The sequence below is a fragment of the Hemibagrus wyckioides genome, linkage group LG02, assembly GCF_019097595.1.
Source record: "Hemibagrus wyckioides isolate EC202008001 linkage group LG02, SWU_Hwy_1.0, whole genome shotgun sequence".
NCBI lineage: Eukaryota > Metazoa > Chordata > Actinopteri > Siluriformes > Bagridae > Hemibagrus > Hemibagrus wyckioides.
Genome location: NC_080711.1, coordinates 1163561 through 1177921, shown reverse-complemented (window position 1 = coordinate 1177921; position 14361 = coordinate 1163561). Strand labels below are relative to the sequence as shown.

Genomic DNA, 14361 nt, shown 5'->3' with positions numbered 1-14361 from the left:
AGTGTCAGTGCAGTCTGTGTGTGTGTGTGTGTAAGGAGTCTCCAGTGTCAGTGCAGTCTGTGTGTGTGTGTGTGTGTGTGTGTGTAAGGAGTCTCCAGTGTCAGTGTCAGTGTGGTGTGTGTGTGTGTGTGTGTGTGTAAGGAGTCTCCAGTGTCAGTGCAGTGTGTGTGTGTGTGTGTGTGTGTAAGGAGTCTCCAGTGTCAGTGCAGTGTGTGTGTGTGTGTGTGTGTGTGTGTAAGGAGTCTCCAGTGTCAGTGCAGTGTGTGTGTGTGTGTGTGTGTAAGGAGTCTCCAGTGTCAGTGCAGTGTGTGTGTGTGTGTGTGTGTGTAAGGAGTCTCCAGTGTCAGTGCTGTGTGTGTGTGTGTGTGTGTGTGTGTGTAAGGAGTCTCCAGTGTCAGTGCAGTGTGTGTGTGTGTGTGTGTGTGTGTAAGGAGTCTCCAGTGTCAGTGCAGTGTGTGTGTGTGTGTGTAAGGAGTCTCCAGTGTTAGTGCAGTGTGTGTGTGTGTGTGTGTGTGTAAGGAGTCTCCAGTGTCAGTGCAGTCTGTGTGTGTGTGTGTGTGTGTGTGTAAGGAGTCTCCAGTGTCAGTGCTGTGTGTGTGTGTGTGTGTGTAAGGAGTCTCCAGTGTCAGTGCAGTGTGTGTGTGTGTGTGTAAGGAGTCTCCAGTGTTAGTGCAGTGTGTGTGTGTGTGTGTGTGTGTAAGGAGTCTCCAGTGTCAGTGCAGTGTGTGTGTGTGTGTGTGTGTGTGTGTGTGTGTAAGGAGTCTCCAGTGTTAGTGCAGTGTGTGTGTGTGTGTGTGTGTGTAAGGAGTCTCCAGTGTCAGTGCAGTGTGTGTGTGTGTGTGTGTAAGGAGTCTCCAGTGTCAGTGCTGTGTGTGTGTGTGTGTGTGTAAGGAGTCTCCAGTGTCAGTGCAGTGTGTGTGTGTGTGTGTGTGTGTGTGTGTAAGGAGTCTCCAGTGTCAGTGCAGTGTGTGTGTGTGTGTGTGTAAGGAGTCTCCAGTGTCAGTGCAGTGTGTGTGTGTGTGTGTAAGGAGTCTCCAGTGTCAGTGCAGTGTGTGTGTGTGTGTGTAAGGAGTCTCCAGTGTCAGTGCAGTGTGTGTGTTTGTGTGTATAAGGAGTCTCCAGTGTCAGTGCAGTGTGTGTGTGTGTGTGTGTGTGTAAGGAGTCTCCAGTGTCAGTGCAGTGTGTGTGTGTGTGTGTGTGTGTGTGTGTGTAAGGAGTCTCCAGTGTCAGTGCAGTGTGTGTGTGTGTGTGTGTGTGTAAGGAGTCTCCAGTGTCAGTGCAGTGTGTGTGTGTGTGTGTAAGGAGTCTCCAGTGTTAGTGCAGTGTGTGTGTGTGTGTGTAAGGAGTCTCCAGTGTCAGTGCAGTCTGTGTGTGTGTGTGTGTAAGGAGTCTCCAGTGTCAGTGCAGTGTGTGTGTGTGTGTGTAAGGAGTCTCCAGTGTCAGTGCAGTGTGTGTGTGTGTGTGTGTGTGTGTAAGGAGTCTCCAGTGTCAGTGCAGTGTGTGTGTGTGTGTAAGGAGTCTCCAGTGTCAGTGCAGAGTGTGTGTGTGTGTGTAAGGAGTCTCCAGTGTCAGTGCAGTGTGTGTGTGTGTGTGTGTGTGTGTAAGGAGTCTCCAGTGTCAGTGCAGTGTGTGTGTGTGTGTGTGTGTGTGTAAGGAGTCTCCAGTGTCAGTGCAGTGTGTGTGTGTGTGTAAGGAGTCTCCAGTGTCAGTGCAGTGTGTGTGTGTGTGTGTGTGTGTAAGGAGTCTCCAGTGTCAGTGCAGAGTGTGTGTGTGTGTGTAAGGAGTCTCCAGTGTCAGTGCAGTGTGTGTGTGTGTGTGTGTAAGGAGTCTCCAGTGTCAGTGCAGTCTGTGTGTGTGTGTGTGTGTGTGTAAGGAGTCTCCAGTGTCAGTGCAGTGTGTGTGTGTGTAAGGAGTCTCCAGTGTCAGTGCTGTGTGTGTGTGTGTGTGTGTAAGGAGTCTCCAGTGTCAGTGCAGAGTGTGTGTGTGTGTGTAAGGAGTCTCCAGTGTCAGTGCTGTGTGTGTGTGTGTGTGTGTGTGTAAGGAGTCTCCAGTGTCAGTGCAGTGTGTGTGTGTGTGTGTGTAAGGAGTCTCCAGTGTCAGTGCAGTGTGTGTGTGTGTGTGTGTAAGGAGTCTCCAGTGTCAGTGCAGTGTGTGTGTGTGTGTGTGTAAGGAGTCTCCAGTGTCAGTGCAGTGTGTGTGTGTGTGTGTGTGTGTGTAAGGAGTCTCCAGTGTCAGTGCAGTGTGTGTGTGTGTGTGTGTAAGGAGTCTCCAGTGTCAGTGCAGTGTGTGTGTGTGTGTGTAAGGAGTCTCCAGTGTCAGTGCAGTCTGTGTGTGTGTGTGTGTGTGTGTGTGTAAGGAGTCTCCAGTGTCAGTGCAGTGTGTGTGTGTGTGTGTGTGTGTGTGTGTGTGTAAGGAGTCTCCAGTGTCAGTGCAGTGTGTGTGTGTGTGTGTGTGTGTGTAAGGAGTCTCCAGTGTCAGTGCAGTGTGTGTGTGTGTGTGTGTAAGGAGTCTCCAGTGTCAGTGCAGTGTGTGTGTGTGTGTGTGTGTGTGTGTAAGGAGTCTCCAGTGTCAGTGCAGTGTGTGTGTGTGTGTGTGTAAGGAGTCTCCAGTGTCAGTGCAGTGTGTGTGTGTGTGTGTAAGGAGTCTCCAGTGTTAGTGCAGTGTGTGTGTGTGTGTGTGTAAGGAGTCTCCAGTGTCAGTGCAGTGTGTGTGTGTGTGTGTGTGTAAGGAGTCTCCAGTGTCAGTGCAGTGTGTGTGTGTGTGTGTGTAAGGAGTCTCCAGTGTCAGTGCAGTGTGTGTGTGTGTGTGTGTAAGGAGTCGTCAGTGCAGTGTGTGTGTGTGTGTGTAAGGAGTCTCCAGTGTCAGTGCAGTCTGTGTGTGTGTGTGTGTGTGTAAGGAGTCTCCAGTGTCAGTGCAGTGTGTGTGTGTGTGTGTAAGGAGTCTCCAGTGTCAGTGCAGTGTGTGTGTGTGTGTGTAAGGAGTCTCCAGTGTCAGTGCTGTGTGTGTGTGTGTGTGTGTAAGGAGTCTCCAGTGTCAGTGCAGTCTGTGTGTGTGTGTGTGTGTGTGTGTGTGTGTGTGTGTGTGTAAGGAGTCTCCAGTGTCAGTGCAGTCTGTGTGTGTGTGTGTGTGTGTGTGTAAGCAGTCTCCAGTGTCAGTGCAGTGTGTGTGTGTGTGTGTGTGTGTGTGTAAGCAGTCTCCAGTGTCAGTGCAGTGTGTGTGTGTGTGTGTGTAAGCAGTCTCCAGTGTCAGTGCAGTGTGTGTGTGTAAGGAGTCTCCAGTGTCAGTGCAGTGTGTGTGTGTGTGTGTGTGTGTAAGGAGTCTCCAGTGTCAGTGCTGTGTGTGTGTGTGTGTAAGGAGTCTCCAGTGTCAGTGCAGTCTGTGTGTGTGTGTGTGTGTAAGGAGTCTCCAGTGTCAGTGCAGTGTGTGTGTGTGTGTGTGTGTGTGTAAGGAGTCTCCAGTGTCAGTGCAGTGTGTGTGTGTGTGTGTGTGTGTGTGTAAGGAGTCTCCAGTGTCAGTGCAGTGTGTGTGTGTGTGTGTGTGTAAGGAGTCTCCAGTGTCAGTGCAGTGTGTGTGTGTGTAAGGAGTCTCCAGTGTCAGTGCAGTGTGTGTGTGTGTGTGTGTGTAAGGAGTCTCCAGTGTCAGTGCAGTGTGTGTGTGTGTGTGTGTGTGTAAGGAGTCTCCAGTGTCAGTGCAGTCTGTGTGTGTGTGTGTGTGTGTGTGTAAGGAGTCTCCAGTGTCAGTGCAGTGTGTGTGTGTGTGTGTGTGTAAGGAGTCTCCAGTGTCAGTGCAGTGTGTGTGTGTGTGTGTGTAAGGAGTCTCCAGTGTCAGTGCAGTGTGTGTGTGTGTGTGTGTGTGTGTGTAAGGAGTCTCCAGTGTCAGTGCAGTGTGTGTGTGTGTGTGTAAGGAGTCTCCAGTGTCAGTGCAGTGTGTGTGTGTGTGTGTGTAAGGAGTCTCCAGTGTCAGTGCAGTGTGTGTGTGTGTGTGTGTAAGGAGTCTCCAGTGTGTGTGTGTGTGTGTAAGGAGTCTCCAGTGTCAGTGCAGTGTGTGTGTGTGTGTGTGTGTGTAAGGAGTCTCCAGTGTCAGTGCAGTGTGTGTGTGTGTGTGTAAGGAGTCTCCAGTGTCAGTGCAGTGTGTGTGTGTGTGTGTGTAAGGAGTCTCCAGTGTGTGTGTGTGTGTGTGTGTGTGTGTGTAAGGAGTCTCCAGTGTCAGTGCAGTGTGTGTGTGTGTGTGTAAGGAGTCTCCAGTGTCAGTGCAGTGTGTGTGTGTGTAAGGAGTCTCCAGTGTGTGTGTGTGTGTGTAAGGAGTCTCCAGTGTCAGTGCAGTGTGTGTGTGTGTGTGTGTGTGTAAGGAGTCTCCAGTGTCAGTGCAGTGTGTGTGTGTGTGTAAGGAGTCTCCAGTGTCAGTGCAGTGTGTGTGTGTGTGTGTGTGTAAGGAGTCTCCAGTGTCAGTGCAGTGTGTGTGTGTGTGTGTAAGGAGTCTCCAGTGTCAGTGCAGTCTGTGTGTGTGTGTGTAAGGAGTCTCCAGTGTCAGTGCAGTGTGTGTGTGTGTGTGTAAGGAGTCTCCAGTGTCAGTGCAGTGTGTGTGTGTGTGTGTAAGGAGTCTCCAGTGTCAGTGCAGTGTGTGTGTGTGTGTGTAAGGAGTCTCCAGTGTCAGTGCAGTGTGTGTGTGTGTGTGTGTGTGTGTGTGTAAGGAGTCTCCAGTGTCAGTGCAGTGTGTGTGTGTGTGTGTGTGTAAGGAGTCTCCAGTGTCAGTGCAGTGTGTGTGTGTGTGTGTAAGGAGTCTCCAGTGTCAGTGCAGTGTGTGTGTGTGTGTGTGTAAGGAGTCTCCAGTGTCAGTGCAGTGTGTGTGTGTGTGTGTGTAAGGAGTCTCCAGTGTCAGTGCAGTCTGTGTGTGTGTGTGTGTGTAAGGAGTCTCCAGTGTCAGTGCTGTGTGTGTGTGTGTGTGTGTGTAAGGAGTCTCCAGTGTCAGTGCAGTGTGTGTGTGTGTGTGTAAGGAGTCTCCAGTGTCAGTGCAGTGTGTGTGTGTGTGTGTAAGGAGTCTCCAGTGTCAGTGCAGTGTGTGTGTGTGTGTAAGGAGTCTCCAGTGTTAGTGCAGTGTGTGTGTGTGTGTGTGTAAGGAGTCTCCAGTGTCAGTGCAGTGTGTGTGTGTGTGTGTGTGTGTGTGTAAGGAGTCTCCAGTGTCAGTGCTGTGTGTGTGTGTGTGTGTGTGTGTGTGTAAGGAGTCTCCAGTGTCAGTGCTGTGTGTGTGTGTGTGTGTGTGTAAGGAGTCTCCAGTGTCAGTGCAGTGTGTGTGTGTGTGTGTGTGTAAGGAGTCTCCAGTGTCAGTGCAGTCTGTGTGTGTGTGTGTGTGTAAGGAGTCTCCAGTGTCAGTGCAGTGTGTGTGTGTGTGTGTGTGTGTGTGTGTAAGGAGTCTCCAGTGTCAGTGCAGTGTGTGTGTGTGTGTGTAAGGAGTCTCCAGTGTCAGTGCAGTGTGTGTGTGTGTGTGTGTGTGTAAGGAGTCTCCAGTGTCAGTGCAGTCTGTGTGTGTGTGTGTGTGTGTAAGGAGTCTCCAGTGTCAGTGCAGTGTGTGTGTGTGTGTGTGTGTGTGTAAGGAGTCTCCAGTGTCAGTGCAGTGTGTGTGTGTGTGTGTGTGTGTAAGGAGTCTCCAGTGTCAGTGCAGTGTGTGTGTGTGTGTGTGTGTGTGTGTAAGGAGTCTCCAGTGTCAGTGCAGTGTGTGTGTGTGTGTGTGTGTGTAAGGAGTCTCCAGTGTCAGTGCAGTGTGTGTGTGTGTGTGTGTGTAAGGAGTCTCCAGTGTTAGTGCAGTGTGTGTGTGTGTGTGTGTGTAAGGAGTCTCCAGTGTCAGTGCAGTCTGTGTGTGTGTGTGTGTGTGTGTGTAAGGAGTCTCCAGTGTCAGTGCAGTGTGTGTGTGTGTGTAAGGAGTCTCCAGTGTCAGTGCAGTGTGTGTGTGTGTGTAAGGAGTCTCCAGTGTCAGTGCAGTGTGTGTGTGTGTGTGTGTGTGTAAGGAGTCTCCAGTGTCAGTGCAGTGTGTGTGTGTGTAAGGAGTCTCCAGTGTCAGTGCAGTGTGTGTGTGTGTGTGTGTGTGTGTAAGGAGTCTCCAGTGTCAGTGCAGTGTGTGTGTGTGTGTGTGTAAGGAGTCTCCAGTGTCAGTGCAGTGTGTGTGTGTGTGTGTAAGGAGTCTCCAGTGTCAGTGCAGTCTGTGTGTGTGTGTGTGTGTGTGTGTAAGGAGTCTCCTGTGTGTGTGTGTGTAAGGAGTCTCCAGTGTCAGTGCAGTGTGTGTGTGTGTGTGTGTGTGTGTGTGTGTAAGGAGTCTCCAGTGTCAGTGCAGTGTGTGTGTGTGTGTGTGTGTGTGTGTGTACTGTGTATGTGTGTGTGTGTGTGTGTGTGTGTGTGTGTGTGTGTGTGTGTGTAAGGAGTCTCCAGTGTCAGTGTGGGGTGTGTGTGTGTGTGTGTGTGTGTAAGGAGTCTCCAGTGTCAGGGTCAGTGTGGTGTGTGTGTGTGTGTGTGTGTGTGTAAGGAGTCTCCAGTGTCAGTGCAGTGTGTGTGTGTGTGTGTGTGTGTGTGTGTAAGGAGTCTCCAGTGTCAGTGTTGTGTGTGTGTGTGTGTGTGTGTGTGTGTAAGGAGTCTCCAGTGTCAGTGCAGTGTGTGTGTGTGTGTGTGTGTGTAAGGAGTCTCCAGTGTCAGTGCAGTGTGTGTGTGTGTGTGTGTGTGTGTGTAAGGAGTCTCCAGTGTCAGTGCAGTGTGTGTGTGTGTGTGTGTAAGGAGTCTCCAGTGTCAGTGCAGTGTGTGTGTGTGTGTAAGGAGTCTCCAGTGTCAGTGCAGTGTGTGTGTGTGTGTGTAAGGAGTCTCCAGTGTTAGTGCAGTGTGTGTGTGTGTGTAAGGAGTCTCCAGTGTTAGTGCAGTGTGTGTGTGTGTGTGTGTGTGTAAGGAGTCTCCAGTGTTAGTGCAGTGTGTGTGTGTGTGTAAGGAGTCTCCAGTGTTAGTGCAGTGTGTGTGTGTGTGTGTAAGGAGTCTCCAGTGTTAGTGCAGTGTGTGTGTGTGTGTGTGTGTGTGTGTGTGTGTGTGTGTAAGGAGTCTCCAGTGTTAGTGCAGTGTGTGTGTGTGTGTGTGTGTAAGGAGTCTCCAGTGTCAGTGCAGTGTGTGTGTGTGTGTGTGTGTAAGGAGTCTCCAGTGTCAGTGCAGTGTGTGTGTGTGTGTAAGGAGTCTCCAGTGTCAGTGCAGTGTGTGTGTGTGTGTGTGTGTAAGGAGTCTCCAGTGTCAGTGCAGTGTGTGTGTGTGTGTGTGTGTGTGTGTGTGTGTGTAAGGAGTCTCCAGTGTCAGTGCAGTGTGTGTGTGTGTGTAAGGAGTCTCCAGTGTCAGTGCAGTGTGTGTGTGTGTGTAAGGAGTCTCCAGTGTCAGTGCAGTGTGTGTGTGTGTGTGTGTGTGTGTGTAAGGAGTCTCCAGTGTCAGTGCAGTGTGTGTGTGTGTGTGTGTAAGGAGTCTCCAGTGTCAGTGCAGTGTGTGTGTGTGTGTGTGTGTGTGTGTGTGTAAGGAGTCTCCAGTGTCAGTGCAGTGTGTGTGTGTGTGTAAGGAGTCTCCAGTGTCAGTGCAGTGTGTGTGTGTGTGTAAGGAGTCTCCAGTGTCAGTGCAGTGTGTGTGTGTGTGTGTGTGTGTGTAAGGAGTCTCCAGTGTCAGTGCAGTGTGTGTGTGTGTGTGTGTGTGTAAGGAGTCTCCAGTGTTAGTGCAGTGTGTGTGTGTGTGTGTAAGGAGTCTCCAGTGTCAGTGCAGTGTGTGTTTATAGCTGAGCTGCTGGAATGTAAAGGACTACAGTCTCCAATTTCCATAAATGAAGACAAATAGTTTGAAAAAAGTAATGAAGCCATGTGAAAGTAGAGGAAGATGAGCTCTCATAGTTCTCCTCTCATGGTCTTCCTCTCATTGTTCTCTCATGGTTCTCACCCTGAACATTAGCTGCTAATAAACATGAGAGAAGTTTGCAAATAAAGTACATGATCTGACTTTAACCCTGACTTACTGAGCTGAAACATTTATAGCTTCCTGTTGTGTGTGTGTGTGTGTGTGTGTGTGTGTGTGTGTGTGGTTGATGTGCTATATAGTCAGAGGAAGGTGTGAGGAAACAGAAGGTTTGTGCAGCAGTTGATATAGAGTGCAGCGTGTCTGGTGGATGAGGTGAGAATTTAAAAGATCTAAATGTGTGTTGATAAATGAAGGCTCCGGGACAAAGCGTGTGTGTGTGTAGAGTGTGTGTAGAGTGTGTGTAGAGTTTGTTTGTGTAGTGGTTTGGTGGTTGGTGTGTGTAGTCAAGTGAGTCCCTTCACTGGACTGATATTTGAGAGCAGAGTCTGTTCTGAGCAGCACAGCTGTTTGTATTTTTAGAACACAGCAAGATCCTGATGAATCAACTGTCTGAGTCAACTCTTTCAGGTGATTCTAAACACTTCCATAGACAAAACTCTGTCTGACTCAGTGAGTCGCAGTGAGTCATGTGAACTCTCGACGCGTCAGAGACGATTCAGTCTGTATTTTATAAACTCCACAGTAAAGTTTTGTGTGGAAGCGGAAGCAAGAAGAACGATTGCTGCTCAAAATACCCTCCTGCAGGAGCCGAATAAAAGAGTCGATTCTTACTGGTGAGTCAAATCAAATGAGTCATGATTCTCTTTAGTAGTGTTTTGTATTATTATTATTATTATTATTATTATCACATGCAAGTGTTCTGTGAGATTCACTGAAGCCCCGCCTCCTTCCTGCTATCACACCCACTCCATCACTGTAACTGGAGAAGGTTTGAGTTCATTCATATAGAATAAAATCTGTCAGTGTTTCTCCATGTGGACATGAGGGGTGTTACTCTGCTAAGAGGGGGGGGGATTGGGGGGGTAGAACATGTGAAATGTGTTTTTAGATTCAGTCTAACTTGGTGTAAATATCTGTGTGTGTGTGCACATGTGTATATGCTTGTGTGTGATTGTGTGTATGAGACTGTGTGTGTGTTTGTATGCGTGTGTGTGTGTATGTGTGTGTATGAGACTGTGTGTGTGTTTGTGTGCGTGTGTGTATGAGACTGTGTGTGTTTGTGTGTTTGTGTGTGTATGAGACTGTGTGCGTGGGTGTGTGTATGTGACTGTGTGTGTATATATGAGACTGTGTGCGTGGGTGTGTGTATGTGACTGTGTGTGTATATATGAGACTGTGTGTGTGTATGAGACTGTGTGTGTGTTTGTATGCGTGTGTGTGTATGTGTGTGTATGAGACTGTGTGTGTGTTTGTGTGCGTGTGTGTGTATGAGACTGTGTGTGTATGTGACTGTGTGCGTATATATGAGACTGTGTGTGTGTGTGTGTGTGTATGAGACTGTGTGCGTGGGTGTGTGTATGTGACTGTGTGTGTATATATGAGACTGTGTGTGTATATATGAGACTGTGTGTGTGTGTATATATGAGACTGTGTGTGTGTGTATATATGAGACTGTGTGTGTATATATGAGACTGTGTGTGTGTATATATGAGACTGTGTGTGTATATATGAGACTGTGTGTGTGTATGAGACTGTGTGCGTGGGTGTGTGTATGTGACTGTGTGTATATATGAGACTGTGTTTGTGTGTGTATGAGACTGTGTGTGTGTGTATATATGAGACTGTGTGTGTGTGTATATATGAGACTGTGTGTGTGTGTGTATATATGAGACTGTGTGTGTGTGTGTATATATGAGACTGTGTGTGTGTATGAGACTGTGTATGTATATATGAGACTGTGTGTGTGTATATATGAGACTGTGTGTGTGTGTGTATATATGAGACTGTGTGTGTGTGTGTGTGTATGAGACTGTGTGTGTGTGTATATATGAGACTGTGTGTGTGTATATATGAGACTGTGTATGTATATATGAGACTGTGTGTGTATATATGAGACTGTGTGTGTGTGTATATATGAGACTGTGTGTGTGTGTGTATATATGAGACTGTGTATGTATATATGAGACTGTGTGTGTGTATGAGACTGTGTGCGTGGGTGTGTGTATGTGACTGTGTGTGTATATATGAGACTGTGTGTGTGTATGAGACTGTGTGTGTGTGTGTGTGTGTGTATGAGACTGTGTGTGTGTGTATATATGAGACTGTGTGTGTGTATATATGAGACTGTGTGTGTGTATGAGAGTGTGCGTGGGTGTGTGTATGTGACTGTGTGTATATATGAGACTGTGTTTGTGTGTGTATGAGACTGTGTGTGTGTGTATATATGAGACTGTGTGTGTATGTATATATGAGACTGTGTGTGTGTATATATGAGACTGTGTGTGTGTATATATGAGACTGTGTGTGTGTGTATATGAGACTGTGTGTGTGTATATATGAGACTGTGTGTGTGTGTGTGTATATATGAGACTGTGTATGTATATATGAGACTGTGTGTGTGTATGAGACTGTGTGCGTGGGTGTGTGTATGTGACTGTGTGTGTATATATGAGACTGTGTGTGTGTATATATGAGACTGTGTGTGTGTGTGTGTGTGTATGAGACTGTGTGTGTGTGTATATATGAGACTGTGTGTGTGTATATATGAGACTGTGTGTGTGTATGAGAGTGTGCGTGGGTGTGTGTATGTGACTGTGTGTATATATGAGACTGTGTTTGTGTGTGTATGAGACTGTGTGTGTGTGTATATATGAGACTGTGTGTGTATGTATATATGAGACTGTGTGTGTGTATATATGAGACTGTGTGTGTGTATATATGAGACTGTGTGTGTGTATGAGACTGTGTATGTATATATGAGACTGTGTGTGTGTATGAGACTGTGTATGTATATATGAGACTGTGTGTGTGTATATATGAGACTGTGTGTGTGTGTATATATGAGACTGTGTGTGTGTATATATGAGACTGTGTGTGTGTATGAGACTGTGTGTGTATATATGAGACTGTGTGTGTGTATATATGAGACTGTGTGTGTGTGTGTATATATGAGACTGTGTGTGTGTGTATATATGAGACTGTGTGTGTGTATATATGAGACTGTGTGTGTGTGTATATATGAGACTGTGTGTGTGTATATATGAGACTGTGTGTGTATATATGAGACTGTGTGTGTGTGTATATATGAGACTGTGTGTGTGTATGTGACTGTGTGTGTATATATGAGACTGTGTGTGTGTATATATGAGACTGTGTGTGTGTGTGTATATATGAGACTGTGTATGTATATATGAGACTGTGTGTGTGTATGAGACTGTGTGCGTGGGTGTGTGTATGTGACTGTGTGTGTATATATGAGACTGTGTGTGTGTATATATATGAGACTGTGTGTGTGTGTGTGTGTGTGTATGAGACTGTGTGTGTGTGTATATATGAGACTGTGTGTGTGTATATATGAGACTGTGTGTGTGTATGAGAGTGTGCGTGGGTGTGTGTATGTGACTGTGTGTATATATGAGACTGTGTTTGTGTGTGTATGAGACTGTGTGTGTGTGTATATATGAGACTGTGTGTGTATGTATATATGAGACTGTGTGTGTGTATATATGAGACTGTGTGTGTGTATATATGAGACTGTGTGTGTGTATGAGACTGTGTATGTATATATGAGACTGTGTGTGTGTATGAGACTGTGTATGTATATATGAGACTGTGTGTGTGTATATATGAGACTGTGTGTGTGTGTATATATGAGACTGTGTGTGTGTATATATGAGACTGTGTGTGTGTATGAGACTGTGTGTGTATATATGAGACTGTGTGTGTGTATATATGAGACTGTGTGTGTGTGTGTATATATGAGACTGTGTGTGTGTGTATATATGAGACTGTGTGTGTGTATATATGAGACTGTGTGTGTGTGTATATATGAGACTGTGTGTGTGTATATATGAGACTGTGTGTGTATATATGAGACTGTGTGTGTGTGTATATATGAGACTGTGTGTGTGTATGTGACTGTGTGTGTATATATGAGACTGTGTGTGTGTATATATGAGACTGTGTGTGTGTGTGTATATATGAGACTGTGTATGTATATATGAGACTGTGTGTGTGTATGAGACTGTGTGCGTGGGTGTGTGTATGTGACTGTGTGTGTATATATGAGACTGTGTGTGTGTATATATATGAGACTGTGTGTGTGTGTGTGTGTGTGTATGAGACTGTGTGTGTGTGTATATATGAGACTGTGTGTGTGTATATATGAGACTGTGTGTGTGTATGAGAGTGTGCGTGGGTGTGTGTATGTGACTGTGTGTATATATGAGACTGTGTTTGTGTGTGTATGAGACTGTGTGTGTGTGTATATATGAGACTGTGTGTGTATGTATATATGAGACTGTGTGTGTGTATATATGAGACTGTGTGTGTGTATATATGAGACTGTGTGTGTGTGTATATGAGACTGTGTGTGTGTATATATGAGACTGTGTGTGTGTGTGTGTATATATGAGACTGTGTATGTATATATGAGACTGTGTGTGTGTATGAGACTGTGTGCGTGGGTGTGTGTATGTGACTGTGTGTGTATATATGAGACTGTGTGTGTGTATATATGAGACTGTGTGTGTGTGTGTGTGTGTATGAGACTGTGTGTGTGTGTGTGTATGAGACTGTGTGTGTGGGTGTGTGTATGTGACTGTGTGTGTATATATGAGACTGTGTTTGTGTATATATGAGACTGTGTGTGTGTATGAGACTGTGTGTGTATATATGAGACTGTGTTTGTGTGTATGTGACTGTGTGCGTGGGTGTGTGTATGTGACTGTGTGTATATATGAGACTGTGTGTGTGTGTATATATGAGACTGTGTGTGTGTGTGTGTATATATGAGACTGTGTATGTATATATGAGACTGTGTGTGTGTGTGTATATATATGTGACTGTGTGTATATATGAGACTGTGTATGTATATATGTGACTGTGTGTATATATGAGACTGTGTTTGTGTGTGTATGAGACTGTGTGTGTGTGTATATATGAGACTGTGTGTGTGTGTATATATGAGACTGTGTGTGTGTATGAGACTGTGTATGTATATATGAGACTGTGTGTGTGTGTATATATGAGACTGTGTGTGTGTGTATATATGAGACTGTGTTTGTGTGTGTATGAGACTGTGTGTGTGTGTATATATGAGACTGTGTGTGTGTGTGTATATATGTGACTGTGTGTATATATGAGACTGTGTGTGTGTGTATATATATGTGACTGTGTGTATATATGAGACTGTGTGTGTGTGTATATATATGTGACTGTGTGTATATATGAGACTGTGTGTGTGTGTATATATGAGACTGTGTGTGTGTATGAGACTGTGTATGTATATATGAGACTGTGTATGTATATATGTGACTGTGTGTATATATGAGACTGTGTTTGTGTGTGTATGAGACTGTGTGTGTGTGTATATATGAGACTGTGTGTGTGTGTATATATGAGACTGTGTGTGTGTATGAGACTGTGTATGTATATATGAGACTGTGTGTGTGTGTATATATGAGACTGTGTGTGTGTGTGTATATATGAGACTGTGTTTGTGTGTGTATGAGACTGTGTGTGTGTGTATATATGAGACTGTGTGTGTGTGTGTATATATGTGACTGTGTGTATATATGAGACTGTGTGTGTGTGTATATATGAGACTGTGTGCGTGGGTGTATATATGAGACTGTGTATGTATATATGTGACTGTGTGTATATATGAGACTGTGTGTGTGTGTGTATGAGACTGTGTGTGTGTGTATATATGAGACTGTGTGTGTGTGTATATATGAGACTGTGTGTGTGTATGAGACTGTGTATGTATATATGAGACTGTGTGTGTATATATGAGACTGTGTGTGTGTATGAGACTGTGTATGTATATATGAGACTGTGTGTGTGTATATATGAGACTGTGTGTGTGTGTATATATGAGACTGTGTTTGTGTGTATGAGACTGTGTGTGTGTGTATATATGAGACTGTGTGTGTGTGTATATATGAGACTGTGTGTGTGTATGAGACTGTGTATGTATATATGAGACTGTGTGTGTGTGTATATATGAGACTGTGTGTGTGTATGTGACTGTGTGTGTATATATGAGACTGTGTGTGTGTATATATGAGACTGTGTGTGTGTGTATATATGAGACTGTGTGTGTGTGTGTATATATGAGACTGTGTGTGTATATATGAGACTGTGTGTGTGTATGAGACTGTGTGCGTGGGTGTGTGTATGTGACTGTGTGTGTATATATGAGACTGTGTTTGTGTATATATGAGACTGTGTGTGTGTGTATGAGACTGTGTGTGTGTATGAGACTGTGTGTGTATATATGAGACTGTGTTTGTGTATATATGAGACTGTGTATGTATATATGAGACTGTGTGTGTGTGTATATATG

The 14361-nt window shown here is 45.6% G+C and overlaps 1 protein-coding gene across 3 annotated transcripts in view; it reads left to right on the top strand.

Moving 5' to 3' along the window:
• Positions 1–8102: 8102 nt before the first annotated feature.
• Positions 8103–14361, top strand: part of hsd3b7 (hydroxy-delta-5-steroid dehydrogenase, 3 beta- and steroid delta-isomerase) — a 77876-nt gene continuing 71617 nt past the window's right edge. The window contains exon 1 of one of the 3 annotated variants that reach the window (XM_058411384.1): positions 8103–8165. The gene's annotated coding sequence lies outside the window, so the exon portion shown is untranslated. Of the gene's footprint in view, positions 8166–8476; positions 8627–14361 lie in introns of those variants that run through there. The other 2 variants (XM_058411365.1, XM_058411392.1) reach the window with 2 other exon arrangements.